The sequence below is a fragment of the Plecotus auritus genome (assembly GCF_963455305.1).
Source record: "Plecotus auritus genome assembly, chromosome: 14".
NCBI lineage: Eukaryota > Metazoa > Chordata > Mammalia > Chiroptera > Vespertilionidae > Plecotus > Plecotus auritus.
In genome coordinates, this window is record NC_137780.1 from 6,065,909 (window position 1) to 6,093,406 (window position 27,498).

The 27,498-nt window shown below is 50.1% G+C and overlaps 1 protein-coding gene across 3 annotated transcripts in view; it reads left to right on the plus strand.

Annotated features, from left to right (window-relative positions):
* The window catches only part of CHRM3 (cholinergic receptor muscarinic 3), a 113,962-nt gene that overhangs the window by 63,645 nt on the left and 22,819 nt on the right, over window positions 1-27,498 (plus strand). For all 3 annotated transcript variants that reach the window (XM_080651215.1, XM_080651216.1, XM_080651217.1), the window contains one exon: window positions 10,086-10,187. The gene's annotated coding sequence lies outside the window, so the exon portion shown is untranslated. The remainder of the gene's footprint in view (window positions 1-10,085; window positions 10,188-27,498) is intronic.

Below are 27,498 nucleotides of genomic sequence, written 5' to 3' on the forward strand. Positions count from 1 at the left end.
GGGGGATATCTTATCAGATGTTGAACCTAGTGGCTGTCAGATTAACACAGAAGGCTATAGATTTTGCTTTATCTTACGGATTTGAAACTGCATCTTGGTTTTCGTTTCTGAAATCGTTCCAGGATGAATTGCTGATCTTAGTTCCGTAACAGACGATGCCAATAAAATTGATATTGGCAGCATTGAGCTGTTGACGTTTTGTTTCCTCCAAACATAACTACAGTGTCGTGAAGTAACTTGCGAAATCGCCTGTAAAAATGGCTGCGACTTAAACTGTTTCGTTGGGCGCTCACGGAAATCAACGCTCCGCTTTTAACTTCGGTTCCCAGGGAAGTCCACTCTTGCTGGAAATGTGCGCCTACGCTTACATAACATTTATATTTGTATGGATCTGCTGCGACCGCAGAGTATTTTTAAATAGCTCATTGTGGTTGGTTCTTTTCAGGGATGTTTCCCCCTAAAGCTAACTTCTGGGCAATCCTATATAATCCTATATAATAAAAGGCTAATATGCTAACTGTCCCCTCGGGAGTTCGACCGTCCGGGAGTTCGACCGCTCGCTATGATGTGCGCTGACTACCAAAGGGCGGTGCGGAACGAAGGAAGGCCCCGGCCGGCAGCCGGCAGCTGGGGGAAGGAAGCCCCGATCGGCCCTGATCGCCGGCCAGGCCTAGGGACCCTACCCGTGCACAAATTTCATGTACCAGGCCTCTGGTTAAGTATATATTTGACTTCATATCCACGTTTTCCACATACATGCCACCTCCACTAAATCGCTCTGAAGGACATACTGGAAATGGTGTGCCTGAATCTACTCACAATCACTTGTCACCCGCACATATTTAATGTTAGTGCTAGAGGCCCGGTGCACGAAATTCGTGCATGGGGGGGGGGTGTCCCTCAGCCCAGCCTGAACCCTCTCCAATCTGGGACCCCTTGAGGGATGTCCGACTGCCCATTTAGGCCCGATCCCACTGAGCAGTCGGACATCCCTCTCACAATCCAGGACTGCTAGCTCCCAACTGCTTGCCTTCCTGCCTGCCTGATTGCCCCTAACTGCTTCTGCCTGCCAGCCTGATCACCCCCTAACCACTCCCCTGCCAGCCTTATCAATGCCTAACTGCTCCCCTGCCAGCCCAATTGCCCCTAACTGCCCTCCCCTGCTGGCCTGGTCCCCCCAACTGCCCTCACCTGCAGGCCTGATTGCCTACAACTGCCCTCCCTTGCAGGCCTGTTCCCTCCCAACTGCCCTCCCCTGTTGGCCTGATCACCCACAACTGCCCTCCCCTGCTGGCCATCTTGTGGTGGCCATCTTGTGTCCACATGGGGGCAGCCATCTTGTGTGTTGGAGTGACGGTCAATTTGCATATTACCTCTTTATTATATAGGATATTACTTAGTGGAATTTTTAGCCACATCTTAATGACAAAATGCCTGTTATACTTTGTTGTCCTTTGTCACCGTGGTAATGGGTAGACCCACTGTGTGATGATCTCTTTGCACAACATGAGTTTTTCACAGACATTCTGGGCAAGTCATGGAACTTAAATCCAACCATGAACCCCAAGGTGTGTTGTGGGAAGTGTGGTAATGTTACTGTGGGGATCATCGCTACAGATCATTTAAAGAAAGGACAAACCAGAACAGACCACAGGGGCAGGTGTTCAAACGTTTCAAGTGCTATTGACCCAAGTCCCCCACGCACAGCTCAGGGCCGGAGCTCTGCCCAGTGGCGGTGCTTTGCTCAAGTCCCCTCTGCTCTACACCCTGAAGACATGACTGATCTCCTCTTGCATATTGAGTCACGGCTTCTGCAGCTGAGCCCTGGCACCACGGGTGACCTGGGCAGAGCTGGCCATGTGCCCAAGACAATGCTGCTTCCTGCTGCTTGGGTTTGTGTGATGTGATAGCTCACTCAGAAACCCTTTCCAAAATACCCCAACAAGGAGAGGGTCCTGGGAGAGGGATGACAGATGCCTGTCCAAGTGTCTCTGAGTCACAGCTCCAAGAGCCAACAAGTGCCATGAACGGGCCTCGCAGAACACGCGTGAGCGTTGTGTTCTTTTCTCATGGTCAAACTGATGAAGCAGTTACTCGTAGAGGTAGCTTCTCTCGTGTTCCTGTTGCAAGAACTAAGAGGAACACTTCATTTTTTTTTTAATATATTTTTATTGATTTCAGAGAGGAAGGGAGAGGAAGAGATAGAAACATCAATGGTGAGAGGGAATCAGTGATTGTCTGCCTCCTGCACGTCTGACCGAGCCCACAACCCAGGCATGTGCCCTTGGCCGGAATCAAACCCGGGACCCTTCAGTCCGCAGGCCAACGCTCTACCCACTGAGCCACACCGGATAGGGCAAGAGGAACACTTTAAGTGACTGGTGTGGGCGGAGGGGGACGTGTCTTCTTCTGTGACGGTGGACCAGCATCAACGTGACTGAACCTTTTCCTTCCTCATGCTCACCCCTGCGCCTTCATTCCTCGTTCAGATCCCACCTGCCGTTGTGGGACCAGCTCTGTCTGTGTTCAGGATTAGAGGAGAGCGGGATTCCTCGGCCCACGAGCCTGCACCCCCCGCACAGAGAGCCCTGGCTGGTAGTCAGCCCTGTGCTTAGCGGGAGGGACATTGGGGGTCCCCGCCAGCCAGATGGCCTGGTCATCAGGGTCAGGCTCAGAGGTTTGAGGAGCAGGGATTGTGTGTGTATGGGAGATTGGGCACACACTCATCCAGGGCAGCCGGAAGCCTCTTCCTTCCCTGCCAAAGTGTGACCCTGATCTTGGGTGGGTCGGTAGATGTGGTCCGTTTGGTACTAGAGACCGTAAACTGTATGTCATTTTTTTAATATATTTTGTAATGATTTCAGAGAGGAAGGGAGAGGGGGAGAGAGATAGAGACAACAATGATGAGAATCATCACTCATCGGCTGCCTCCTGCACGCCCTCTCGTGGGCTTCGAGCCCGCAACCCGGGCATGTGCCCTGACCGGGAATCGAACCTGGGACCCTTCAGTCCATCCACACACAGAGCACAGGATGGAAGACCGGCTCCGTGCGGGCTATGCTGTGTCCTTACACGAGCTGGGATCCTAGGTCAGCCCCGGCCAGAGGCCAGCGAGGAGGAAAAACTGCAAATCCGAAGACTGCAGGCTCCTCCTTGGGGGCTGAAGAGGCAAGAAGGGGAAAGGGTGTTTTCTTTGACAGTCTGTCTGCTGGAGGGGGAAACGCCCACTTTAATTACCAGGTTCAGGTCCTCAGCGCATTGGGAGTGTTCAGACCCAAACCCTACCCTGACTTCACGGGATTATGGGTTGGATTAAGGGGCTTTTCTGTTCCAGGGAAATTTACAGGAAGTTCCCTACTTTACCCAAGTGGAACTCTCTTGAATGTTAATGAGATGTTTCCTTTCTTTGTTCTCTTAAAGCTGAATTCAAAGCATGTTCTTCTCAATGCTCCCATATCAGGCTCATTAATCCAGGGGCCTCTAGCCTCCTGCTTTTTAGAGGAAATCTGCTCTAACCTCCCCGCCCCCACTCTGGGAGCTGGGGCTGGGACCCCGAAGGCTGAAGGGTTCACCACCTCAGCCAGTGAGGCAGCCTCCGGGCTGTGTCGGAAACCGTTGTGTTTGATTTCAGTAACAGTAAAACCTCATTTATCAGGAAGTGCCTTCTCTGTGAGCATCAAATGTGTAGGACAATTTCCTTTCTTTTTTCTTTCTTTTCTTTTTTTTTTTTTTTTTTTAAATATATTTTTATTGATTTTCTACAGAGAGGAAGGGAGAGGGATAGAAAGTTAGAAACATCGATGAGAGAGAAACATCGATCAGCTGCCTCCTGCACACCTCCCACTGGAGATGTGCCCGCAACCAAGGTACATGCCCTTGACCGGAATCGAACCCGGGACCCTTCAGTCCGCAGGCCGGCGCTCTATCCACTGAGCCAAACCGGTTTCGGCTTTTTTTTTCTTGATTTCCAGGCCAAAACCAGAAAGCTCTCAGGCTCTCCTGGGAGTGGATTTATTCTCAATTTAAGGACGGTTCTAAGAAGCTCGGCGATCTGAGTCTCTAGCTTGCAACTGATCGAAAAATGAGTAGCCTGCCTGGCTGGCGTGGCTCAGTAGTTGAGAATCGACCCATGAACCAGGAGGTCACGGTTCCATTCCCGGTCAGGACACATGCCCAGGTTTCAGGCTCGATCCCCAGCGTGGGGCGTGCAGGAGGCAGCCGATCGATGACTCTCTCTCATCGTGGATGTTTCTCTCTCTCTCTCTCCCCCTCTCCCTTCCTCTCTGAAACCAATAAAAATACATTTTTTAAAAAAGAAAAAGGAGCAGCCAGAGCCGTGTCTAGGTGAGGTGGAGGACTGGAGCAGGAGCTTGCTAGCGAGGGGAAGGTGGGGGGGGGAGGAGGTACCAGAATGTGATTCGAAAACCATAAAGGAACTCCCAATCCGAGGGAGCGTTCCGAGGTGGCGTCCAGAGGCGCCCTCAGCAAGGGCGGCTGGCTCCCAGCTGGCGAGAGAAGTCTGTGGCACGTTGTATAAGGCTCCTCCCGTATTTGTGATTAAAGCTGTGTTCATTATAAGACTAAGCTGTGGTTGTCTGGCAAAACCCCACTTTATCTAGAATATCTAGTTGCCGTTCAATGGCTGCCCCGAGCAGGCAGCACGGGTAAGCTGTCATCCGCACGGGTAAGCTGTCACCCGCACCCGGTGCCGCCTCTCCCGTTCTGGCCTGAGTTTGTGTTTCTGCCCTTTCGCTACTGAGGTCCGTTTTCCAGACGGTTCGTGTTTCGGTTTATGAGGAAATCCTGAGATGTAGGTTATCGTTCGCGTTTTTTAGGCATTCGACGCATGACTTGCACCAGAACAACAAGAGATGAACCAGAGCAAGGGAATGCCTTCGTCCTGGGATTTTAACTCCAAGATTTTAGGTGCCAGCAGTGGCCCCACCGCCTCTGGGCCAGGATCGCTGCTCCCAGGAATGACTGACCGGCAGTAGCACCTTCGCCGGGTCACCCCGACTTTCCTACGCAGCCTCCATCTCCCCTCTGTCCCGTCCCTTCCCCAGTGATCGGCCGGGGAGGGACGGGTGGCTCCCTGGGGAGTGAGCTCGCAACTTCCTGGTGAAGCTGCCCAGATGGCCGTGCGTGTAATGTCTGGCCTTCCTCTGCCTCCTTTCCTATTAACACTAATAACTAGCTAATTGCAATATTATCAGTTGCAAGTCTTTGGGGGGACCCTTCAAGTTTAGGAGAAAGTAAAAGTTCATGCCCTAAAGGAGCATGGGCGGGGACCCCGAGAATTCCCGCGCTGGTTCCCTTGGTCTTGAGGGATTTTTTTTTTTAATATATATTTTATTGATTTTTTTACAGAGAGGAGGGGAGAGGGAGAGAGAGTTAGAAACATCAATGAGAGAGAGAAACATCGATCAGCTGCCTCCTGCACACCTCCCACTGGGGATGTGCCCGCAACCAAGGTACATGCCCTTGACCGGAATCGAACCTGGGACCTTTCAGTCCACAGGCCGACGCTCTATCCACTGAGCCAAACCAGTTAGGGCCGTCTTGAGGGATTTTCTCTCTCTGTGTGGGAGAGACTCTTAGCGGAGGGTTTCAGCAGAATATTCACCAGCTTCCACTTTGTGCATTTGCCCCTTGAGAAGGATAATCACAGGGCCCCTTGGGGTGAAAAGCTGGGCAAAGGAGGCCCACCTTGACACTGAGCTGGGAGCGTTCCCCTTGGCTGGTGGAGTCTGCCCTCTTCCCGCGTGGAGGGAGCGGGGAGGAGTCTGCACAGCAGCTGTGTGGGGGTGGGCGCTGAGTGAGTTTCCACAGACGTGGCTTTGGCACTAATTCCACAGAGCAGACCCGCCCAGATGTGTGCTGGGCGTGGGACTGGGCCTCGTGGAAGGTGACGTGGAACGGGTTTCAGTCCAAAGGGGTTTCAGTGGTGTCTGGGGCGGGGGGCGCCACCCTCTGACCCCCTGTACCCCTTCTGTATGCACACGCAGTTTCCACAACAGAAGACAGGTTAGTTATTCTCTGGGCTTGGCAAGCCCTGGACAGGCAAGGGCGTTAAGATGGTCTTATCTAGCCTGGCCAGCGTGGCTCAGTGGTTGAGCATCAACCTATGAACCAGGAGGTCACTGTTCGATTCCGGTCAAGGACACATGCCTGCATTATGGGCTCCGTCATTGATATTTCTCTCTTGTCATTGATGTTTCTCTCTCTCCCTCTCCCTTCCTCTCTGAAATCATTCAAAATATATATTTTTTTAAAAAAACAGTCTTTCCCTAGCTGGTTTGGTTCAGTGGATAGAGCATCGGACTTCAGACCGAAGGGTCCCAGGTTCGATTCCGGTCAAGGGCACATGCCCGGGTTGCGGGCTCGATCCCCAGTGTGGGGTGTGCAGGAGGCAGCTGACCCATGATTCTCTCTCATCATGGATGTTTCTATCTCTCTCTCCCTCTCCCTTCCTCTCTGAAATCAATAAAAATATTTTTTTAAAAGAAAGACAGTCTTGTCCAGTGAGCCCGAATGGCCCTTGGTTGGGAATAAGTGTGACCGTGTGAAGGAGCTACCACTGAGGAGAATTACAGGATTCTGCAACGTCTTCTCCGCCATTCCCACGCTCCACAGATCAGAATATTCCAGAAAGCAAATCCTAGGCCCATTTGGAATCACAGACTTAGAATAGTCTCGACACGAAAGGGACCCAGGTATCATTGCACCCCCTCGTTTTAACGATGAGGAGACGGGCCAGGCAGAATGTTCCGGAAGGTGCTGGGAGCTGCGTGCTGCTGCCTGGCCTCTCCAGGGAAATGCTGGCCTTTCCCCAGGGAGGTCAGCCAACCCTCCCCAGGGCCCAGGCCCAGCTCCTTTCCCTGAGGCCCTCCTCGCCCTCGAGAAGCTCGCAGGCCTTTGCTGTGGCCCCTGGACCAGCTCACCGTCATGTCCTCGTCACTATGGCAACAGTCCTGCTCAGGGTCAGGTCAGGTTAATGCTTTATTATGTTCTAGTTATGGCCATTGCGATGCTAATTGTTTATGGCAACAGACAGTAGGAACCTATGCAGACTTCATTTGGACAGTCTGTGACATTTGACAGAAGTAAGCTGAAAAGAGTTTCAGGTCAAAAGACCAGGAGTTGAATCTTTTGATGTGCTGGTTTCAGATCGGGCCTGAAAACTGACATCTTTCTTTACACAAAAGGTGGCTTTGTAGGGGAAGAGCCTCCTTTCTGGCTTTTATCTATTTTTATTTGATAGAAGAATGACGGAACCATGGTAGAAAAGTGACCAAGCAGTCAGTATATTGAGCATCATTTATCTTATCCTACTGGGGGGAAAATAAACTTAATAAAACGAATGGGTATTTTTAAAAAAAAACAAATGCTAGAAATGGGAGCGATAAACAAGAAGAACGGGTGTGTATAAATACCTGAAATTCTGAGAGCATCCTCACATGTGGGGTTACTGGCCTGGCCAGCACAGCTCAGTGGTTGAGCATTGACCCATGCACCGAAAGGTTGCCGGTTCGATTCCTGGTCGTGGCACATGCCCAGGTTGGGGTTTGGTCCCCGGTTGGGGTGTGTACTGGAGGCAGTTAATCCATGTTTCTCTCTCTCCCTCTCTAACCTTCTGCTCTCTCTAAAATCAATACAAGAACATAAAAACATTAAAGCATGTGTGGGTACAAACTACAAGGAGAGTTCATAGGGAATATACTAGTATCTACACTAATAGAAGAGAAAGATGCAAATTGACCGTACCTTCGAGATGCCTACCAGCCAATCAGGAGTGGGTATGCAAATTAACCCAACAAAGCTGGAGGGTTAATTTGCATACACAGGCACGAGCAGCCGAGGCAGCTGATCGATGTTTCTCTCTCATCAATGTTTCTAACTCTCTCTCCCTTTCTCTCTGTAAAAAATCAATAAAATATATTTTTTAAAAAAATTGAAAAATAAGAAAACCACAAATGTAATAACATGACCTCATTTTTAAAGTACTCGTTCGATTTTAGGGCGCTCTGGGTTAGGACTCACAAGAACTCTGTGTTGAAAGCTGTCCCACGTGCTTGGAAAAGCCAGCTGCCTGCAGCATCTTCAGATCTAGCAGCTTTTCTTTCAACCAGGTGTCCTCACTCTCAACTCCATGAGCGCGAGCCTGTGGATCCGAACCGGCCCCGCGGCCCGTGGAATGGGGCGGGGAGGGGCCTGGACAGGACCCGTGTTTACATGTTCTCTGACTTTGTGGCCCTCTGGTAATCTTAGCTTAATCGGGTAATGCCTGTGACATGGAAAACTTAGTACTTTGTGAAAAATGGCCATAAAGTGAAAGAGATAATTTTAGCAAAAGGTAAATAATACGTTTAACTTGTGGGGTGAGGATATACACAGGAAAGAGGTGACTTCCTATGAACATGTGGTTCAGAAGAAACCCTAGGTGGCTGGATAAACATTTCAATAGTCATGATGTTAAGGATTCAGGAATGTTTGCCTCGGGCGTGTGGGCCGCTGTCCTGGGGGGTAAGGGGAAGGGCCAATGGGAGACGCTGTCGAGGGGACCGGGAGAGGCTCATGGTGCCAACCTTGGTCGTGTAAAGAATACAGACCAGCCCTGGCCGGCTGGGCTCAGTGGTTAGAGCGTCAGCCTGTGGACGGAAGGGTCCCGGGTTCAGTCCACAGAGGCAGGGAGAGGGGGAGAGAGAGAGAAACATCCATGATGAGAGAGAATCTATTGGCTGCCTCTTGCATGCCCCCTACCGGGAATCGAGCCCACAACCCAGACATGTGTCCTTGACTGGAATCGAACCCAGGACCCTTCAGTCTGCAGGTTGACGCTCTCTCCACTGAGCGAAACCATCTAAGGCAGTGGTTCTCAACCTTTCTGATGCCACGACCTTTTAATACAGTTCCTCATGTTGTGGTGACCCCCAACCATAACATTATTTTCGTTGCTACTTCATAACTGTAATTTTGCTACTGTTATGAATCGTAATGTAAATATCTGTGTTTTCCAACGTTCTTAGGCGACCCACAGGTTGAGAACCGCTGTCAGGGGTCGCCTAAGACCATCAGAAAACACGGATATTTACATTACGATTCATTACCAGTAGCAACATTACAGTTATGAAGTAGCAACGAAAATAATTTTATGGTTGGGGGTCACCACCACACGAGGAACTGTATTAAAGGGTTGCCGCATCAGAAAGGTTGAGAGCCACTGATCTAAGGCATCACTGTGATTTTATTTGAGACAAAACAATTGGGGATCTCCCTGACAATAGGGAAATGAGGGCATTTACTCTACTGCCTGGATATTATAGAGCAAGAATCAGAACCCTTTTTCTGTAAAGGCCTGACACACCTACTGTCTCACAATTACTCAAAAAGCAGCCATAGACAGCCCATAAGCAAACGGCTGTGGCTGTGTCCCAATAAAACTTTATTTACAAAAGGGGAGCGTGCTTGTTTCCAACATGAAGAAGTCTGAGAAACGTGGCGTTGACCTCCCGTTACATGCTCAATGCTGCCATTCCCATCGCCACTCTTGCTATGAACTGTTACTGTGAAAAGCACTTACTGGTATTTGAGAAACTCCAGTATGTGTATTTCATCAGCCAGCTTGGTAGGAGGTGCGGGACTGTCTGCGAAAGGTTCAAGATTCTACCCAGATTGGGGGGGGCAGTGGGGAGGGAGTGTTTTTGTTTTGGGTTTGTTTTTGTTTTTTCAAACCTTCCCCAAAAGAATTCTGCTGTGAAAACGGTTTAAAAACACATGATCTTGCCCTGACCAGTTTGGCTCCGTGGATAGAGCGTCGGTCTGTGGACTGAAGGGTCCCGGGTTCGATTCCAGTCAAGGGCATGTACCTTGGTTGCGGGCACATCCCCAGTAGGGGGTGTGCAGGAGGCAGCTGATCGATGTTTCTCGCTCATCGATGTTTCTAACTCTCTATCCCTCTCCCTTTCTCTCTGTAAAAAAAAATCAATAAAATACATTTTTTAAAAAATAATAAAATAAAAACACATGATCTTTTGTAATATGAACAGAGACAGAAAACTCCATTCAACTTGAACTTGTGCTTTCAGAGCCGCGGTTTCTGCTCTTCCTGGCTGGCTGGACGATGCGGCGGTGCCTTCCTGTGCTTGATCACAACTCCACGCTCGGCTCCTGGCGCAGGGAAGCCCAAGGTAGGCCGCAGATACATCGGGGTAACGTGTGGCGTATTGGGCCGGGCATTATATAGTGGGTGGGGAGTGGAGAAATGGACTGCGATCGGAAGGAGTGGGGAGAACCCGCTTGCGGTTCGGGGATGCTGCAGGTGAGTTCGTAGGAAGGGGGGTTCCTAGGGAGCAGTGATTTGGGGGGAGTGCCCTGTGCGGCATCTCGGTGCTTAGCGGCTTGGAGCCTGCCTGGATGTTTGTGGACCTGCAGTCTTGTCATGGTCATATATGTTGTAAGAAGAGAAATTTGCTCGGTTTTGCCCGACGGTGCTTTCTTTTGTGCACGTTGTGTATGTACTTCTCCATTCATTCTCTCTGTACCGTGTTCTCTGTTGAAAGAGGCATCAAATGATGATTTGGCCGCTGAGGGCACTTCTCCGGTTACTTCCATAGCAGCATGGCAGCGGCTAAAACCACAGGCTTTGGAGCCAGACTGCCGGGGTTTGCATCCAGACTCCACCTGTTACCAATGTAGTGCCTCAGTTTTCTCACCTGTAAAATGGGGATAATATTACTTCCTCCTTTATCAAGATTTTATGAATTAATGAGTTAAAGTTCTCAACGTAATATTTATTTTTTTCTTTATATTTTTATTACGAACGATAATAACAGACATACATAAAAACGTACAAAGTATGAATGTATAGCTCAAGGAAAGCAAGATCCACATAACTACCCGGAATAGAGCAATGCCCACTCCCAGCTGCTCCTCTGCCAACCCCTCCCACTTTATTTAAAACATAGTGAGCATTTTATAAGCGTATCTTAAGTAAATTTTTTTTTAAAATATATTTTATTGATTTTCCACAGAGAAGAAGGAAGAGGGATAGAGAGCCAGAAACATCAATGAGAGAGAAACATCGATCAGCTGCCTCCTGCACACCTCCCACCGGGGATGTGCCCGCAACCAAGTCACGTGCCCCTGACCGGAATCGAACCCGGGACCCCCCAGTCCGCAGGCCGACGCTCTATCCACTGAGCCACACCGGTTTTGGCTTAAATAAATTTTTAAAGCACACTACCGGTTATCAAACGGGGGAATAATATAAAGGAGTGCTTGAATAGTCTCCTTTCCCCCAACGTTGCTGCTTAGAACAGGATGCCACTCACCACACCCGCCTCCTCCCGCCGGCAGCAAGCCCTTCACGCAGTAACACGAAGGGAAGGGAGGAGGGAGGGGGAAGGGGAAGGGTCCGCTGGATGAGGCCGGGCCTGGGAGCGGACTGCACGGGGGAGCAGGCAGTTGTGCTTCCTGCATCCATGCCCCCGAGCAGGAATTCTCTCAGCCCAAGGTGGCCGACTGCCTGTGTCGTGCAGAGGAAAGGCTGTGACACGGACGGTTGTGAACGAGAGAAAAACGGAAGGCTTCCCCAGGGATGAACAAGAACTCAGCCCAAGGCAGGAAAGCCAGATCAACATCATCATCGTCCACGGGATGCGAGAGCTGAGCACGGCACGCACTGTGCAGCCTCGTTCCAGAAAGACATTTGACAATTTCCCAGGGTGCTATGACTGACTAAAAAAAATATATATATATATTCTACCTAATAAAAGAGCAACATGCTAATTGACCGTACCTTCGCAATGCCCGCCAGCCAATCAGGAGTGTGTATGCAAATTAACCCAACAAAGATGGAGGGTTAATTTGCATATGCAGGCACCAAGCGGCTGGGGGCGGGGCGGGACGCTTGTGTCGCACCCCCCCAGCCTCTCTGGGCCTCTGGGCAGTGTGGGAAGGCGGAAAGGCGTCTCCAGCCAGAGCGAAGGCAGTGCCGGCAGCCAGGGAAAGGAGGCCCATTCCTGCATGAATCTTGGTGCATTGGGATTCTAGTATATATACATATGTGTATGTGTGTATGTGTATGTGTATGTGTGTATGTGTATGTGTGTATGTATGTGTGTATGTATGTATGCATGTATATGTGTGTATATATATATATATATATATATATATATATTGCTTAAAATGCAAGAGCTGGATGTTTAATTAGATCAGTAGTTATAAAAAAGAAAACTAACTTTATTCCATAAAACTTCCTTCCGAAAACTGCGATTTGGGGTGGGATAGTTAGAATCAGCTGAATCGCAATGAAGACTTCAGGCAGACAAAACGTTAACCACGTCCCATTTACGTCAGTGAACAGGAAGCCCCACATCCGGGCACCGATTTTGCTTAAGTAAATGAGGGTATGGACGGTGCACAGGGTGTGGAAGCACAGACTCTCGGGTTCTCTGAGCACGGGGTTCCGGCTCTTCACACACAGATGCGGTGCAGACAAGCACTGGCGAACGGGTCAACGCCGGCCGTGTTCCGGGTTCCACGTGCGACATCAGCCACACACTCGAAGCCTCCATGTTGGCGGAGGCTTCCATTTCTGGGCACCTATAGAGCATGCCTTCGGCCAGCTTCTCTTCCTAAGGGGAAGACAAGAAACGCAGAGTTGGGTGTGCGTGTTGGCCATCCACTCTCAGCAGAAGCCAGGAGCACATGGGGATGGGGCAAGGTCATATCCCTAAACTCAAACTTAGAAGAACCTCGTCTGCAGCCCGGCCAGGTGGCTCAGTGGTTAGAGCGCCATCCCGTGCACCAAGGGGTTGCAGGTTCCATTTCTGGTCAGGGACATACCTAGATTGTGGGTTCAGTCCCTAATGGGGGTGCATACGGGAAGCAACCAGCAGATGTTTCTCTCTCTTTCTCCCTTCCTCTCTCTGTAAAAATCAATAAATATATACTTGGGTGAGGATTAAAAAGAGAGAATAGCCCTAACCGGTTTGGCTCAGTGCATAGAGCATTGGCCTGCAGACTCGAGGGTCCCAGGTTCAATGCCAGTCAAGGGCATATACCTTGGTTGCAGGCACGTCCCCAGTAGGGAGTGTGCAGGAGGCAGCTGATCGATGTTTCTCTCTCATCGATGTTTCTGACTCTCTATCCTTCTCCCTTCCTCTCTGTAAAAAATCAATAAAATATATATTTTTTAAAAAAAGAGAGAGAATAGCCCTAACCGGTTTGGCTCAGTGGATAGAGCGTCGGCCTGCGGACTGAAGGGTCCCGGGTTCGATTTCAGTCAAGGGCAGGTACCTTGGTTGCAGGCACATCCCCAGTAGGGGGTGTGCAGGAGGCAGCTGATCGATGTTTCTCTCTCATCGATGTTTCTGACTCTCTATCCTTCTCCCTTCCTCTCTGTAAAAAATCAATAAAATATATATTTTTTTTAAATAGAGAATAGCCCTAACCGGTTTGGCTCAGTGGATAGAGCATCGGCCTGCGGACTGAAGGGTCCCGGGTTTGATTTCAGTCAAGGGCAGGTACCTTGGTTGCAGGCACATACCCAGTAGGGAGTGTGCAGGAGGCAGCTGATCGATGTTTCTCTCTCATCGATGTTTCTAATTCTCTGTCCCTCTCCCTTCCTCTCTCTAAAAAATCAATAAAATATATTTAAAAATATAAAAAATAAAAAGAGAGAGAATATAGTCTGCATCCCAACATTATAGGCATATAGTCTGAACACATAACATTGAACTATTAGACGTGATAAGAATATCAAGCAAACCATCTTCTGGAGTTCGATATGTTGTCAACCTTTAACCATTCTTGAAGGAATGAGTGACCAATGCTGACTGTGTACTGATTAAAATGGGGCTTTTATTTCATCCTAAATTTACTTGTATAATCTCCAAGGCAGCACCTCCACCCTCTCTCCCCAACTCCAGGTTTCAAGAGAGTCTGGCTATGAAAGTTCCATGTTTACCACACTCACCCCCTTTCGATGTGTATAAACTGTCATCCACTCCCTCTTCCCCGGTCATCCCGGCAGATGAGAATGTAGACAGATTGAAAGCTCCCTCCCGCCCTTGGTCCCTTCCGCTGCTTCTCTCTGGCCCTTTTCCAGCGACATCGCGGGATCTGGCGGGGCAGGGACCAGGACCGCGGGCCCTGCTGCGGGCGGGGTAACGGGGTTAGTTTGCACAGTGTTTTCCTGATAGCGGCTTGGGGGTTGGGTTTGATTCAGAAATGACCTGGACGTTCCCCACACACAGTCCGTAACGCCTCTCCTCGGAGCCACAATGACAGGGGGTGCCAGCTCCTGTTCGGTTTGGCCTTTTTGTCCAACTTTTCCTTCCCCCGTTTGTAAACATTTGCAAAGACCATACAAGGGCCTGTCCTTAAAGGCGACTCACACGGTGACTGCTTCAGAAAGGTGATGATGGGGCTCCAGGGCTGTTCTTACTCCTTCAAAACGGCCAGTTTAGCCGTGTCTTCTCGTCACGTGTCAGCAGGATAAGTGGACAGTGGCGCCTTTCTTTATATTGACAGTGACCGATCACTAATCCATCTCGGGGTATAGGTTTGTATGACTTGCTGGCATTATCATCTGAATGAACTTGTTAGATAGAGCAAGGCCGCCCACAGCTCATCTGAGCCCCTAAATCCTTCTCCGCCCTTGATAAATATTTGGGGTGGGAGGCACTTCATTAATCTAATGTCTGTCCCTCTCTGTTTTTCTATGGTTTTAGTTTAGTCTTTTTTTTTTTTAATATATTTTATTGATTTTTTTTTACAGAGAGGAAAGGAGAGGGATAGAGAGTTAGAAACATCGATGAGAGAGAAACATCGATTCAGCTGCCTCCTGCACACTCCCCACTGGGGATGTGCCCGCAACCAAGGTACATGCCCTTGACCGGAATCGAACCCCGGACCCTTCAGTCCGCAGGCCGACACTCTATCCACTGAGCCAAACCGGTTAGGGCAGTCTTTTATATATATATATATATATATATATATATACATATATATATATATATATATACACACACACACACATATACATATATATATATATCTTTTATTATTGATTTCAGAGAGGAAGGGAGAGGGAGAGAGATATAGAAACATCAATGATGAGAATCATTGATCGGCTGCCTCCTGCACACCCCCCTACTGGGGATCAAGCCCACAACCCGGATCTGTGCCCTTGACCGGAATCGTACCTGGGACCCTTCAGTCCGAAGACCGATGCTCTATCCACTGAGCCAAACCAGGGGCTTAGGTTAGTCTTTTTCCTCTTTGATTGCTTGCTAGATTTGCATAGCAAATCGTTAGTTAAAACCAAATGGAATTTCACCCAGCAGTTGTCCAGCATTCCCAGGGTCTCCTCCGTGCCCTGCTCTTTCCAATGTGCCGTCTGTCCACTTGCTGACTTGGCAAGTATGCCCACGAAGCGTCTGCCAGCTTTGCAGCCTCCCAGCCAGGCTTGCGGCTCCTGCTTCCGCCCAATTTGAGGGTCTCCATGTAAATAGAACAGGGGTGGGGGGGGAGGGTTGGGGGCAGAGGAAACACCCAGCCTCCCCCATAAAGTCACGCGGCTCCAGGCCAGCATGCTCCTGGCCCAGGATTGTGGATGGAGCCCTGTGACTGCATTTAGGAGTTTCATTTCTATAGGTCGGATGAAATCACGGGACGGGAAACACTAGAAATCATAGTTTTGTAGCTTCTTAAAGTGAAATTCTGAGACATTCAGGCTGTGTTATTCTTCATTGGTTTTGGAATTTAGTTGAGAAGTTGAGGATTTAAACATAGAAAAATAGCTCTAGCTGGTTTGGCTCAGTGGATAGAGCGTCGGCCTGCAGACTGAAGGGTCCCGGGTTCGATTCCTGGTCAGGGCACATACCCTGGTGGCGGGCTCGATCCCCAGTAGAGGGCGTGCGGAAAGCAGCTAATGGGTCTCTCTCATCAATGATGTTTCTCTCTCTCTCTCTCTCTCTCTCTCTCTCTCTCTCTCTCTCTCCCTCTCTTCCTCTCTGAAATCAATAAAAATATATTTAAACAAATAAGAATAGAAAAATAATCGTGGGAGCCCCTGGCTTTCTATCGGCTACAAGGCGGCCACCTGGGTAGCTCATCTGCCTTTGTGACATCTCGCCAACATCCAACGGTATAACTTTGTGCAAAGCACTGTTAACAAGAAAATGTACAATAAAATTATGCAGGTTTGCATTATTTTACTAGGAAAGTTACACACACACACACACACACACACACACACACACAGAGGAAAAGATCTGCAGAAATCTCTCCTAAAGAAAAAAATAGCATGACCTACAGCTTGTGGCGATCGATAGAATGTCTCTAAACGGGGCGCATCCTGCCATTTCAGGAAGATCGTTAGAGGATCTGCTGAGTGAGGAGAAGTGAGGGGCGTGAGCCAGAACCGCGGCCTCGGCGGCCGCAGAAACGCTGCTGTCGGCGTTTCCGCGTTTCCGATCTGTCCTACGTTTGCATGTCTGACAACAGTGCATTTCCCAGCCTCCTCATACTTGCTTCCTCTTGGGAGGTCACAACCCCAGCGGGAGGCCCAGGACCGTCTCTGCTGATCTGAGACCTTGGCAGGGGGCAGGGGGCAGGGGCAGAGGGCGTTTCTCCTGGCACAGCCACTGAAATGGCGTGAAAGGAGGAAGCAGGTCCTGTGGATGGAGAGCGGGCGGGCTCGGCTGGGAAGGTGAGGCAGGCCAGACCGAGGGACCCCCGAATCCATTCACCAGGCCTCTAGTATGCATATAAGATCTTTGGTTAATCTCTTCCCGCCCTCCTCCCTCCCACTTCTCTCTGAGATTCATCAGTCTGTTCCATGTTTCCATACCTGTGCGTTGAGCGTCTGCCCCCTGGTGGTCAGTGTGCGTCATAGCTATCAGTCGGATGGCAGCTTAGGCTTTTATATAAATAGGTGACTTATTGAGATCCCGTAAAATACTTCTGTCTTTATTTGGGGCAGCGGGGGGGGGGGGGGGGGCAGGGGGGCCTTTGGCAATGAGTAGTCATTCCAAACGGTATGATGGGAACAGTTTCTTAATCCTCGAGGGATTACTTCACGGTTTCTTGTTTTAAGGTAGTTTTATATTTAGTTTCAAGAGGTTAAGATCTTCATCTGCCCCGGACGAGTAGTAAATAAACACACAATGACCTGTTCACTTTCCCGGGGGTGGAGTTGTCAGCGTGACCGGCCACACTGCCCCTGGGTCAGAATTCGCTCTGGGATTCTCCCCGGATTTAGCATGATTCCAGAGAGCATGAGGGGACCGTGACCGCAGTAGGGGCTTTTTGAAAACGGGTGGTAAGCAGTAATGCCATAAGCTTGAAGCCACGTGATTCCTGGGAGCCTCGCTGCTCAGAGAGAGGAATGAGACACGTGGGTCAGGGGTCGTGCAGGGACAGCTGCTGCAGGTGCTCTCACCTGTTGAGCTATTCAGCGCGAAGACGTTTCCTCTCCTAGGATTGGGCAGAACGCCCTCGCGGGTAGGAATGTGGCATCTCTGCTCGGCTTTTTGGGGCGTCTGGGGAATTCTCCCTTCAGGACAACCTTCTTCTGTGTCGGATCGGCCAATCTGTAACTATTTGCGGGAGATGAAATGTGAACTTTCTCCTCCGATTACCTGCGGTCCGATGCATAGGTTAGAAAATCGTATCACAGGTACAGCAAGTCTTTCTGAATGGGAACTGCAGAGGTGGCCCTGGCTGGTTTGGCTCAGTGGATAGAGCGTCAGCCTGCAGACTGAAAAGTCCCGGGTTCGATTCCTGTCAAGGGCACATGCCCGGGTTGTGGGCTTGATCTCCAGTGGGGGCTGTGCTGGAGGCAGCTGATCAATGATTCTCTCTAATCACTGATGTTTCTATCTCTCCCTCTCCTTTTCTCTCCGAAATCAATCTACACTAATAAAAGAATAACATGCAAATTGACCGTACCTTCACGATGCCCATCAGCCAATCAGGAGTGAGTATGCATATTAACCCAACAAAGATGGCGGGTTCATTTGCATATGCAGGTGTTGCGCGGCCGGGGGCGGGATGCTTGCATCGTCGCCATGGCAACGATGCAGGCATTCTGTGCTGCCCCAGCCGCTCCAGGCCTCTGGGCAGTGTGGGAGGCAGAAAGCTGGCTCCAGGCCAGAGCCAAAAGGTGGCTCCGGCCAGAGCGAAGGCAGGGCCAGCAGTCAGGGGAAGGAAGGCCCATTCTTGCACGAATCTCCATGCATCAGGCCTCTAGTAAAAGTATATTTAATTTAAAAGAAAAGAAAGAAACTACAGAGGTGGCAGCGAAATAAGTGCTACGCCAGGTCCTAGCTCCGGTCACTGAGAGGAAGGCGTGCACACGGTGAGGGAGAAAACCGCTGCGCATCGCACACACCTGGAATGAACCTGCGTTTTGCCTCTTCCTCTTATGAGTTTGTCGTCTTCCCTTGGGCTGCCCTGTGGTTTGTGTTAGAGTTACTGTGGGGCCATCACATGACTGAAAGGGACGTTGTCCATGACAGGCCGGCTCTCAGACACGAGCGCCAGAGGCGTGGTGACCAAGAAGCGGCTCTGGAACTTCTGGAACTTGCATTTGCATTAACGTCAGCCATGTGATACCTAATCTCTCTGTGTGTGTTCATTTTCCCACAGATAAGAGTGGGGACTGGCCCTAGCCGGTTTGGCTCCGTGGATTGAGTGTCAGCCTGGGGACTAAAGTGTCCTGGGTTCGATCCCGGTCAAGGGCACATGCCCAGGTGGCGGGCTCAATCCCCAGTAGGGGGTGTGCAGGAGGCAGCTGATCCATGATTCTCTCTCATCATGGATGTTTCTCTCTCTCTCTCCCTTTCCCTTCCTCTCTGTAACCAATAAAAATATTTTTTTTTTAAAAAAAAGAGGGGACACTGGGATATTCAGAGGTTTATGAGATCAGAGTCTGGCTTCCACCGAAATTCTGTCCTCTTAATTACCCCCGCTGTGATCCGGCTATAGGGTTTCTGTCTGTTCTATTTCAAGTTGTATAAAACAGCAAGCCACTTCTAATATTAAGCAACCGATGGTATTACATCACTACACCTCCGTGCCACTGGTTCTTCTCCTGCATGTTCTATTTTCAAGATGTTTCTGATCCCTCACTGCCTACGTCAAGTGCCATTTGCCTGGATGTAACTCTGTAGACACGGCCCTAGAGACGGCAGCACACAGACTGATGTCTGCCATTGCACCATGCGCCAGGCTCACCAGCCAAACCCATTACCTTTCAACGATGGTGACAGAGGACTCGTGGCCTCCGGAGACCGTGGGCAGGTGGCCACGGGAGAGAGACCGTGTTCCCCTCTTGGGGGAAGGTTCTCTCTCCTCAGGGATGAAGGTGCTTTTATAAAATCAAGTGTCTTTTCGGGGGTTTCCATGGATGGGGGCCCAGGAAAGAGCAGCCATGTCCTGACGGCTTGCCTAGGATTTCTGGGGCCTCCTTCACTCAGCCATCACTTGGGCCTGGTCCTACGCAGGCCCCTGCAGTGCGGCGTGGAGCACACAGCACACACATCTGACATCGGGCTGTAACGGCCGCGTCCATTGGGGCAGGCGGGCAGGGAGCCAGGGAGCTGCGACCGAGGACAGGCCAGATGTGTGCCCCGCAGGCACGCGGCAAGGCATCCCCCAGGAGACGGGCCTTTCGCTGTTCACCTTCAGAAAGGCACGTGCTGTGAAAGGACATGCCACATACCTGCTATTCCATCTCCTCCAACAGAGACACATTTTATTTTATTTTTTTTTAAGTCATCTAAAGAATGAATGAATTAGCTTTTATTGTACAACAAACCACCCCAAAAAGCAGTGGCTTAAAACCACAAAGATTATTTCTTACAATTCCATGAGTCATCTAGACTTCCTTGGCTGGAGCTGAATGATCCAGGATAACCTCATCACTCATCGGATGCCTCAGCTGGAATTGGTGAAACGGTGGGGCCTCTCTCTATATGGTTTCTCTCTTTTTTTTTTTATTTAATAAATCTTTATTGTTCAGATTACTACAATTGTTCCTCTTTTTTTTCCCCCCATAGCTCCCCTCCACCAGGTTCCTACCCCACCCTCTGCCCTTACCTCCCCGCCACTGTCCTCATCCATAGGTGTATGCTTTTTGTCCAGTCTCTTCCCGCACCTCCCCCACTCCCCTTTTCCCCCAAGAATTGTCAGTCCACTCCCTTTCTTGCCCCTGATTCTATTATATTCACCAGTTTATTCTGTTCATCAGATTTTTATTCTCTTGATTTTTAGATTCACTTGTTGATAGATACGTATTTGTTGTTCATAATTTTTATCTTTATCTTTTTCTTCTTCTTCCTCTTTAAGAATACCTTTCAGCATTTCATATAATTCTGGTTTGGTGGTGATGAACTCCTTTAGCTTTGTCTTATCTGTGAAGCTCTTTATCGGACCTTCAATTCTGAATGATAGCTTTGCTGGGTAGAGTAATCTTGGTTGTAGTTTCTTGCTATTCATCACTTTGAATATTTCTTGCCATTCCCGTCTGGCCTGCATAGTTTCTGTTGAGAAATCAGCTGACAATCGTATGGATGCTCCCTTGTAGGTAACTGTTTTTCTCTCGCTGCTTTTAATATTCTCTCTTTGTCTTTTGCTCTTGGCATTTTAATTATGATGTGTCTTGGTGTGGTCCTCTTTGGATTCCTTTTGTTTGGGGTTCTGTGCGCTTCCTGGACTTGTAAGTCTATATCTTTCACCAGGTGGGGGAAGTTTTCAGTCACTATTTCTTCAAATAGGTTTTCAGTATCTTGCTCTCTCTCTTCTTCTGGCACCCCCATAATTCTGATGTTGGTACGTTTGAAGTTGTCCCAGAGGCTTCTTACACTATCTTCAACTTTTGGGATTCTTTTTTCTTTTTGCTTTTCCGGTTGAGTGTTTTTTGCTTCTTTGTATTCCAAATCTTTGACTTGATTCTTGCGATCCTCTAGTCTGCTGTTAGATCTCTGTATAATATTTTTTATTTCAGTCAGTGTATGCTTAATTTCTAGTTGGTCCTTTTTCATATCCTCGAGGGTCTCGTTAAATTTATCGGCCTTTTCTAGGAAATTCTTGAAAAACCTTATAACTGTGGTTTTGAACTCTATATTCAGTCGTTTAGTTTCCTCCATTTCCTTCATTTGTGACCATTTTCTTTGTCTCCACATTTTGGCTGCTTCCCTGAGTTGGTAGAGTGGCTTTGTGTGGTAGGTGTCCTATAGGGCCCAGTGGCTCAGCCTCCCCAGTTACCTGAGGTGGACACGCTTGGTGCACCCCTTTGTGGACTGTGTGCACAGTCTTGTTGTAGTTAAGCCTAGATTGTTGTTGGTATCACTGGGGGGAGTTGACCTCCAGGCCAATTGGCTGTGAGGATCAGATGTGTCTCTACTGGGAGATCTTCTGTGCTCAGCTTGGATGCGGCGGAGTCTCAGGGTGGAGCAGACAGCCTTGGTTTCCCGTCAGCCCCGCCCTACGAGGCCCCTGTGTCTCAGTGTCCAGCGGCAATGGCTGCCCTCGAGTTTCACCCGCTGTCGGACAGTCCAGTTTCTCCCCGAATGAGTCTGGGTCCCCAAAGTCTCACCCGGAACTGGATTTCAGTGCAGTCGGGAGGTTTTGTTTCCCTCCCGAACGAGTAAGCCAGCCACGTATTCAGCCGCCCGCCCTTTCTGCGCGCTGGTCTCCGCACCTCCGTCCTCCGCAGCTCCGCTGGGTCTCTGTCCTTTTAGCTTTCCTTCTAGTTGTAGAATTTCCACTCAGCCAGCTTTCCGGTGGTTCTGGACGACGTCCGCTCTGTCTTCCAGTTGCAGTTTTGAAATTGTTGTGCGAGGCAGCGGTATAGGTGTTTACCTACGCCGCCATCTTGGTTTCTCCCCCAGAGACACATTTTAATTTCTTGTTCCTTCCACTGTTTAGGGCAGGCAGTTTGGGCAAGGGAAGAGAAACAGTGGGAAAAAATGAGAAATGCAAGGCATCTGGCAAATTAGATATACTTTCATTATTTTTTTTTCAAGACAAAGATGATAAAGAATTCACAGGCGAACCAATAGGAAGCGTGTGATCTGTCGGAGAGTGGCAGCTGTCACCGCCACAAGGCTGCTCCCGCGTCAGGGAACATTCCCAGGGGCTGGGGCTCCGCTTGGGCTCTGATGGGAATGACCATGAAAACCCGGTTCATATGGTTTCTTTTTGAAAAATATATTTTTTTTATTATTATTATTTCAGAGAGGAAAAGAGAGGGAGAGAGAGGTAGAAACATCAGTGATGAGAGAGAATCATGGATCGGCTGCCTCCTGCACGCCCCACACTGGGGATCGAGCCTGCAACCCGGGCATGTGCCCTTGATCGGAATCGAACCCAGGACTCCTCTATCCACTGAGCCAACCCAGCTGGGGCGATACGGTTTCTCTATTTGAGCTTAGGGTTGGAGGCCTGCGTCCAGCCGAGACGAGGCTTCAACAAACACATTCTTCTGCGGGTTTCAGCTGTTGCCACAATGTAAACATAAGAAAAGAAACAAATGCCTTCTTTGGGTGGAAAATCATGTGACTTTTTCATCTTTAAAAGCCCGGTTCCTTTTTACTTCTTCAGAAAAAGGCAAGTAGCTCCGGCTCCCTAATGCAGCCTTGTAAATAATTATTCTCCTGGCCCTTTATCAGTGGGCTTTAGAGTTTTGTTGTGAGAATAATGTCTATAGGTTGGCCCGATCCTAAAGATGACCTTGCTTGACATTGACCTGCCATGTGAACATCATCATTTTGGCAGTGACCACCTTCCGCACGCATCCTGCTCAGCTGTGGGCATGACGCCCATCCGTTGGAACGCGGCTGGGGGGGGAGGGGGGGAGCTCCCGGGAGAAGAGAGGTTTGGAGATGTGAATGGAAAATGTCGCCTCTGTTTAGCATGAATGAGCCTGGGATTTAAATAACATTCTTCGGGCCAGATAAATCGTTTTTCTTCGGCTTCCTAGGCATGTGTCGACTTCAGATGTTTAAGTGAAATGTTTGCTGGCTGTCCTCAGTCCAACTTTGATCTTCCTGTTCCCTGTTGTGTGTTAACTCTTCAGTTTCCCCAGTAGGGGGCGTGCAGGAGGCAGCCAATCCATGATTCTCTCATCATTGATGTTTCTCTCTCTCTCCCCCTCTCCCTTCCTCTCTAAAATCAGAAAACATATATATGTATATACTAGAGATCCGGTGCACGAATTCGTGCATGGGTGGGGTCCCTCTGGGTGGCCTGCAGGGATCGGCCCCAAACCCGCAGTCCAATGCCACCTGCAGCTCCTATCTGCCACCCTGCTCATCCAGGCCCCACTGTGCCTGCCGCGGGCTCGCGCCCAATCAGTCCCTGATAGGGAGAGACTCACGCTGCCGCAGCAGTGCCCACCAGCCATGAGCCCTGCGTCTGGCACCCTCCCAAGGGGGGTGGCCTGCGGGATCGGGCTGAAACCGGCTCTCCGACATCCCCCAAGGAGTCCCGGATTGCGAGAGGGCGCAGGCCAGGCTGAGGGACCCCACTGGTGCACGATCGGGCTGGGGAGGGACCGTGGGAGGGCTCCAGGGCATGTCTGGCCCATCTCTCCCAGTCCCTATCAGCTGGATCCCAGCAGCAAGCTAACCTACCGGTCTGGGCATCTGCCCCCTGGTGGTCAGTGCACGTCATAGTGAGCAGTTGAGCAGGCTTAGCATATCATTAGCATATTACGCTTTGATTGGTTGTTCAGTTGTTCTGATGTTCGGTCTATTTGCATATTACCCTTCTATTATCTTACCTAATAAAAGAGAAACATGCAAATTAACCATCACTCCGCTATGCCCACAGCCAATCAGAGTGAGTATGCAAATTAACCCAACAAAGATGGAGGTTGATTTGCGTATGCAGGTGCGGAGTGGCCAGGAGGGGCATGACGCCTGCTATGAGGGGAAGGGGGGCTGTGGAGGGAACTACTGGAGCCGTGCTCTGGACAGAAGCGAGGACTTGCTGGCTCCCCCAGACTTGCTGGCTCCTGGGCGGGCCGGGGAGCGGGGACTTGCCGGCTCCCTGGTGGCCAGGGGAGCGGGGACTTGCCGGCTACCGGGCGGCTGGGAGTGAAGCTAGGGAAAATAAGGCCTATTCTTGCACGAATATCGTGCAACGGGCCTCTAGTATAGGATATGTATATATGTGTATATATAGATAGATATAGATACAGATATAGATATAGATATAGATATATTATTTTTAAAGAGTTCTAGAGACAAGGGTGGTGATGGTTGCCCAGCAGTGGGAATGAATCCAGGGCCACCGCACTGTGCACAACACGCTTGAGACGGTAAACTTCCTATTCTGCACTTACTCGTGTTCATTCCCCATCCCATTCACGTGTGAGGCATTTGAGGGGCCTCTTTCCATCGTCATGCAGCTGCCCTGTGCTCTCCACACCCCGGAAACGTCGGAGCAGCAGACATGCTCAGCCGGCATCCTCGCACCCGACTGCAGAGTGAGGCTCAGCGGGCGGGAGAGGGCCCCTCCACATCCCAGCCTCTCCGACCTTCCTCTGGCTGCGTGTGTGTGACCGTCACCGTCTACGCCAGTGGTCGGCAAACTCCTTAGTCCACAGGCCAAATATCAACAGGACAACAATTGACATTTCTTTGGAGAGCCAAATTTTTTAAACGTAAGCTTCTTCGAACGCCACTTCTTCAAAATAGACTCGCCCAGGCCATGGTATTTTGTGGAAGAGCCACCCTCCAGGGGCCAAAGAGCCGCATGTGGCTCGCGAGCCGCGGTTTGCCAACCACCGGTCTACGCAAACGAAGGTCAGTCAGCCGATAGTTTAAGGAGAGGACGAGGTCAGTTAGTCTGTCGTGTAAGAAGAGGACTGTGGCAAAGAACCCAATGAGCAAAAACGCACCACAATCCCAGGATCGGAGAAGTGGAAGGAATCCGGTAATGACTAGGAAAGCCAGCTTGGAGATCAATATGGAAGTAGGGCACTTCATTAAATAGATTTTGATGAAAGGGTAGAAACCAGCACCATCGTGAATAGAAGAAAGCTGCGAGAAATATGAGCGAAATGGAGGAAAGCAGATGAGAGGAGGTATATCAATATATTGAGGGGAAATGCAAGAAAACATCGTTTCCACAGCACAGGGAGAAACATGAATCAATGGAAGTGATAGATATTCCTTCCCAGGCCAGCGCCAGACACAAGGTGCAGAGCCGGCCCGTGCCGGAAACCACACGTGTTACTGGCAGCGTATGTAAAGAGACAACAAGCAGCATGTGGAGAAACACAGAAATACCTTCCCTGGCCACCCCATCTCTTCAGATGTCTAGGAAAGCCTAGAGGAGCCCGAGCCAGTGTGGCTCAGTGGATAGAGCATCGGCCTGCGGACTGAAGGTTCCCGGGTTCGATTCCTGGTCAAGGGCACATGCCTGGATTGCAGACTCGATCCCCAGCGGGAGGCGTGCAGGAGGCAGCCGATCAATGATTCTCTCATCGTTGATGTTTCTACCTCTCTCTCTCCCTCTCCCTTCCTCTCTGAAATCAATAAAAATAATCTTTTTTTAAAAAAAAAAAAGGAAATAAAAACCTAGATGAAGTGCAGCAAGAGTGGCGGATGGCAAAGTTACAAATCCAAGGCCACCCACAGAGCCAAACATCAAGGCTCAAGCAACATCCTACGGAAACAGTCCCTTTATGGGCTCCATGTATTTGGAGAGGTTCTTCCTGGGTTTCTACGACTGTGTCTGCCAAAGAAAGATGGGAATATGTACTGCTCAGAGTTGTTATAAAGATTAAAAGAGAAAAGGTATTTAAAGGGCGGGACAGTATACCCTTTACCTCTCCACACAAAGTGTGCAACGTAAGCAGCCCATGTGAAATGGAATGGGGGCTCCCAAGACTGAGAAACAAAATGTTTCTGTGACCACACTGGGTGGGAACGAGAAAGTGAGGCCACGTGGGCAGTGGGGCGTGAGCGAGGGTGGAGAGCCTGGGCAGTGAGCGTGGGCAGTGGGCGTGAGCTAGAGTGATGAGCCTGGGCAGTGAGCATGGGCAGTGAGTGTGGGCAGTGAGCGTGGGCAGTGAGCATGGGCAGTGAGTGTGGGCAGTGAGCATGGGCAGTGGGGCATGAGCCTGGGCAGTGAGCATGGGCAGTGGGGCATGAGCCTGGGCAGTGAGTGTGGACAGTGGGGCGTGAGCAGTAGGGCATGGGCAGTGAGCATGGCCAGTGGGGTGTGAGCGTGGGCAGTGGGGTGTGTGAGCGTGGGCAGTGGGGTGTGAGCGTGGGCAGTGGGGTGTGAGCATGGGCAGTGAGGTGGTGAGTGTGGGCAGTGGGGTGTGAGCATGGCTAGTGGGGCGCGGGCAGTGACCCACATATGTGCTGCCAGACCCCTGTCCAGCCTGGAGCGCCAGCCTTGTCGTTCGGTGTTTGCTCCGTCCCACTTCCAGAACATTCCGTACCAGTTGGCTGAGGAGGCAGAGAATTCCCGTGTCATTTTGTGAAGAGATTTTCAGAATTGCCTTTCTCTGTGTCTGGGACTCCATCTCCATGTGGGCTTTGTACTTCAGAAGCACATTTAGGAGATTACGATCATGCTACACAGCCTCGCGTTGTCTGTGTCCCTTTAAATGCCCCCCGGAGAGGGGCAGCCGCCTTGCTAAAAGGAAGAAGATGCCAGGAGGCGGTAGGTGCCCACACACCCCTTAGCCGAAGGCTCTTGGGTGAGGAGTCGTCTAATCTCTGCCTTTTCTCAGCTCTACGTGGAGGACATTGAGGGAGACGCTCCGCAAGGCCTTCTTCCCAGCGATAACGCTCGGATCCCCTGCCGTCAGGTTATCTGAGAGGTGACGGTCAGGTGGCCACCAGGACTGGGTTCGCCGGAAAAGGATGAGCAGACTGGGTCCGTGTGGAGGGCCTTGGGCAGCAAGGGCTTTGTAAAGACCCTCTTGCCCTGACCGGTTTGGCTCAGTCCATAGAGCGTCGGCCTGCGGACTGAAGGGTCCCAGGTTCGATTCCGGTCAAGGGCATCTACCTTGGTTGCGGGCACATCCCCAGTAGAGGGTGTGCAGGAGGCAGCTGATCGATGTTTCTCTCTCATCGATGTTTCTAACTATCTCTCTCCCTTCCTCTCTGTAAAAAATCAATAAAATATATTTTAAAAATAAATAAATAAAGACCCTCTTGGCCAACACAAGGGAACAGACAGGCCATCAGAATACTGCAAGGATTCTGATGTATATGAATTTTTTTAAATATATTATATTGATTTTTTACAGAGAGGGAGGGAAAGGGATAGAGAGTTAGAAACATCGATGAGAGAGAAACATCGATCAGCTGCCTCCTGCACACCTCCCACTGGGGATGTGCCCGCAACCAAGGTACATGCCCTTGACCGGAATCGAACCCGGGACCCTTCAGTCCGCAGGCTGACACTCTATCCACTGAGCCAAACCCGCTAGGGCTATATATGAATTTTTAAATGCACCCC